The sequence below is a fragment of the Theropithecus gelada genome, chromosome 14, assembly GCF_003255815.1.
Source record: "Theropithecus gelada isolate Dixy chromosome 14, Tgel_1.0, whole genome shotgun sequence".
Lineage (NCBI taxonomy): Eukaryota > Metazoa > Chordata > Mammalia > Primates > Cercopithecidae > Theropithecus > Theropithecus gelada.
Genome location: NC_037682.1, coordinates 67,311,639 through 67,316,847, shown reverse-complemented (window position 1 = coordinate 67,316,847; position 5,209 = coordinate 67,311,639).

Sequence of the window (5,209 nt, the reverse complement as noted above, 5' to 3'; positions counted from 1 at the left end):
TTGAGCCACCGCGCCCGGCCTTGAGCCACCGCGCCCGGCCTTGAGCCACCGCGCCCGGCCTTACTATTTTTTATTGTCATAATGAATGCTATAAATAATATGCTATGGCGACTCTGGATTTTGTCATCTTCCTGTGGAGACTATGGACTTTTATTCTCTCAGGCAGTTAATTTACTGACTGATTATCTGGAAGTTGATGGAAGCTTGATTTCATACTTTGTTAGGGCAGTTTCATTTCAATTTTTTTTTTGAGACAGAGTCTCAATCTGTCACCCAGGCTGGAGTGCAGTGGTGCAATCTCGACTCACTGCAATCTCTGGCTCCTGGGTTCACTCCATTCTCCTGCCTCAGCCTCCCGGGTAGCTGGGACTACAGGCGCCTGCCACAACATGGGCCCGGCTAATTTTTTCTGTTTTTGGTAGAGACGGGGTTTCACTATGTTAGCCAGGATTGTCTCGATCTCCCGACCTTGTGATCCACCCGCCTCGGCCTCCCAAAGTGCTGGAATTACAGGCATGAGCCACTGCACCAGGCCTCAATTTTTATTCATTTTTTATTACTAACAGTTTAGAAAAGTTTCTTTCAGCTTCCAAATCTGTTATTGATTTTGTCATATACAATTTTAAGGTTGTCAAATTTGGAACAAATCTTTAATAAGTTTCACATATGAGTGGTAAGAACATTTCAAGTTTGTTTGTTTATTGTATATGCTGACTACTCTTTTTTTTTTTTTTTTTTGAGACGGAGTCTCGCTCTGTCACCCAGGCTGGAGTGCAGTGGCCAGATCTCAGCTCACTGCAAGCTCCGCCTCCCGGGTTCATGCCATTCTCCTGCCTCAGCCTCCTGAGTAGCTGGGACTACAGGCGCCCGCCACCTCGCCCAGCTAGTTTTTTTTGTATTTTTTAGTAGAGACGGGGTTTCACCATGTTAGCCAGGATAGTCTCGATCTCCTGACCTCGTGATCCGCCCATCTCGGCCTCCCAAAGTGCTGGGATTACAGGCTTAAGCCACTGTGCCCGGCCATGACTACTCTTAAATACTCTTTTATTCTTTAACTGGTTTGTAATGAGGACTGCACTGTAGTGTCCTATCATGAATTTTACATTATTTTAATCAATGTTGGTATTTTATGTAAAATCAGGAAACATCAAAATTTTTTCAATATCTTAGTTGTATTACTCTTATTCATTAATTGAGTTGTCAAGCAATCTAAGAGACTGTTCACCTCTGCTATTTGAAGTATGACTCTTCCTCTCAATTACTCCTTTTGGGATGATCTGAAAAAAATTGTCACAATTCATTCTTTGGGCCAGACATGGTGGCTCACACTTGTAATCCCAGCACTTTGGGAGGCCAGTGAGGGTAGATAACGAGGTCAAGAGATCAAGCCCATCCTGGCCAACATGGTGAAACCTCATCTCTACTAAAAGTACAGAACTCAGCCAGGCATGGTGACGTGTGTCTGTAATCCCAGCTGTGTGGGAGGCTGAGGCAGGAGAATTGCCTAAACCCAGCAAGCAGAGGTTGCAGTGAGTCGAGATCACACCCCTGAACTCCAGCTTGGTGACAGGGCAAGACTTTGTTTCAAAAAAAAATAAAACAAAAACAAACAAACAAAAAACGCAATTCACTGCTTGATGTCTACATAATTTCTATTGATTAACTGTTTATTTTTTTGCCGAGATGGGGTCTTGCTATCTTGCCCAGGCTAGTCTTGAACTCAACTAATCTTCCCACTTTGGCCTCCCAAAGTGTTGGGATTATAGGTGTGAGCCATTGTGCTCAGCCTCTACTGATATTTGTCACTTATTTTTAAAAAATATGACTTTACTGAGGCATAGTTTACATATGAGGCATGTCACATACATGATCCATAATTTCAAGTGTACAATTCAATAATTCTTTTTTTTTTTTTTTTTTTTTTTGTTGAGACGGAGTCTGGCTCTGTGGCCCAAGCTGGAGTGCTGTGGCTGGATCTCAGCTCACTGCAAGCTCCGCCTCCCGGGTTTACGCCATTCTCCTGCCTCAGCCTCCTGAGTAGCTGGGACTACAGGCGCCCGCCATCTCTCCTGGCTAGTTTTTGGTATTTTTTTAGTAGAGACAGGGTTTCACTGTGTTCGCCAGGATGGTCTTGATCTCCTGACCTCGTGATCCGCCCGTCTCGGCCTCCCAAAGTGCTGGGATTACAGGCTTGAGCCACCGTGCCCGGCCACAATTCAATAATTCTTTTTAGTAGATTTACCAAGTTTTAGAATATTTTCTTCACTCTCTAAGATGACTCATGACCATTAACTGTTAATCCCCATTTTTTCCCTCCTCACCCCTGCCCTAGGAAGCTGTTAACCTACTTTCTATCTCCCTATATTTGCCCTTTTTACACATTTCATGTAAATTGGATCATACAACATATATTTTGTTTCTATCCTTTTCCGGACCATCCATGTCATAGCATGTATCAGTATTCCATTTCTTTTTACTGCTGAGTTCCTGTTTATTCCATTGTATGGGCACAAAGGTTGAGCATCTCTTATCCAAATTATTTGACACCAGAAGTGTTTTGGATTTTGATTTTTTTGGATTTTGGATTGTTTGTATTATACTTATTGGCTGAACATCCTAAACACAAAAATCTGAAATCCAAAAGGCTCCAATGGGCATTCTTTTTGAACTGCATGTCAGTGCTTAAAAAGTTTTGGACTTCGGAGCATTTTGGGTTTTGGATTTTTGGATTTGGGATGGTCGACCTGTACTATGTTTTGTCCCGGCATTTTGTTCATCCACGATGATGGACATTTATGTTGTTTCCAATTGTTGGCTATTGGGTCTATTTTGTTTTGCCAATGAATCTTGGGCCAGACTTGAGAAACAGCCTTTATTGTTAAGGTATGACACTTCTGAGGTTTCAGTGGAAAGCCTGGTTTGTTTGTTTGTTTGTTTGTTTCCAGATGAAGTCTCACTCTTGTCCCCCATACTGGAGCGCAATGGGGTAATCTCGGCTCACTACAACCTCCACCTCCTGGGTTCAAGCAATTCTCCTGCCTCAGCCTCCTGAACAGCTGGGATTACAGGCGCCGGCCATCGCGCCTGGCTAATTTTTGTGTTTTTAGTAGAGACGGGGTATCACCATGTTGGCCAGGCTGGTCTTGAACTCCTGACCTCAGGTGATCCGCCCGCCTCTGCCTCCCAAAGTGCTGGTGAAAGGAGCTGGGCACATTCCTCAGCCCCGGGCTCAAAACTCCCTGAGCCTAGCACAGACACATCCCATCCTCCCATCCCACCACCATATATCTCTCAAACTCCCTGAGCCCAGGAGCCAAAAGAATTTCTTTGTTCCCCTGCAACTTTCGGGCTATAAAAAGCAAACGCTCGCATTGTTCAGGGCCCTCTTGTATACTGTGTAAAGGAGGGACCAAGTTCGAACTTGTAGTAAAGATCCTTGCCGCTTGGCTTTGACTCTGGACTCTGGTGGTCTTCTTTGGGGAACAAACAGTCTGGGCATAACACTGGGATTACAGGCGTGAGCCACTGCCTGGCCTAAGCCTGGGGTGTTTACCAAATCCCTATAAGTTGGACTCAAACTTCTAATTCTATCCCCTTGTGATGGAAAACACCTGAAATCTCTGCTCAATTCTTTTGGCTTTCTATCTACTGCTTTCCACTGGGCTCCTTGGAGTCAACTCTGCTTATATGTTTTTTTTTTTTCTTTTGAGATGGAGTTTCGCTCTTGTTGCCTAGGCTGGGGTGCAATGGCATGATCTCGGCTCACCGCAACCTCTGCCTCCCAGGTTCAAGCGATTCTCCTGACTCAGCCTTCTGAGTACATTAAAGGGATTACGGGCATGAGCCACTACGCCTGGCTAACTTTGTATTTTTAGTAGAGACAGGGTTTCTCCATATTGGTCAGGCTGGTCTGGAACTCCTGACCTCAGGTGATCCGCCTCAGCCTCCCAAAGTGCTGGGATTACAGGTGTGAGCTCACTGTGCCTGGCTGTGCTTATATGTTAAAGGGTCAGGCCAGACCTTTGGAAAGAAGAGGGGCATGGAGTGGGTAAGCCCCCAAATCTGTATATAGACTTACTTGGGGGCTTACCCGCTTTGTGCCCCTCTTCTTTCCAGGATTTCCCCTTCCATTTCTAGTCATTTTAGCAGCCCCTAATTCCACCCTTTAACATCTCAAGCAGCTTCCTGCTTCCTAGAGATTTCTGCCTGAGTCCTAGCTTCCATACACTGCTCAGACTGGGGAGTACCATCAGGAAGAAAGTATAGAAAAGGAGATTTCCCCAGTGTGGTTCCCATCTAGCTAAGGGAGGAGACCACCCCTCATATCGTCTTATGCCCAATTTCTGCCTCCAAAGAAAGAAGAAGTATAAACTAAAATGCAGAAATGAAATCCACAGGCAGACAGCCCGGCGCCGCACCCTGGGCCTGATAGTTAAAGATCGATCCCTGACCTAATGGGTTCTGTTATCTATAGATTACAGACATTGTACAGAAATGCACTGTGAAAATCCCTATCTTGTTTTGTTCCGATTTAATTACCGGTGCTTGCAGCCCCCAGTCACATACTCCCTGCTTGCTCAATCAATCACGACCCTCTCATATGCACCCCTTTAGAGTTGTGAGCCCTTAAAAGGAACAGGAATTGCTCACCTGAGGAGCTGGGCTCTTGAGACAGAAGTCTTGCCAATGCCCCTGGCCGAATAAAGCCCTTCCTTCTTTAACTCGTGTCTGAGGAGTTTTGTCTGTGGCTTATCCTGCTACATAACAAGGGTGAATCCCCTCCAATTTCGGACTGTTTTTGTTTGCTCTGCAGTGATTTCAAATCCTTGTTTTTGTTTTTTATTTTTTTATTTTATTTTATTTTATTTTTTATTTTTTGAGACTGAGTCTCGCTCTGTCGCCCAGGCTGCAGTGTAGTGGCCGGATCTCAGCTCACTGCAAGCTCCGCCTCCTGGGTTCACGCCATTCTCCTGCCTCAGCCTCCCGAGTAGCTGGGACTACAGGCGCCCGCCACCTCGCCCGGCTAGTTTTTTGTAGTTTTTAGTAGAGACAGGGTTTCACCGTGTTAGCCAGGATGGTCTCGATCTCCTGACCTCGTGATCCGCCCGTCTCGGCCTCCCAAAGTGCTGGGATTATAGGCTTGAGCCACCGTGCCCGGCCTGTTTTTGTTGTTATTGGTTTTTTTTTTTTTTTTTTTTTTTTTTTTGGG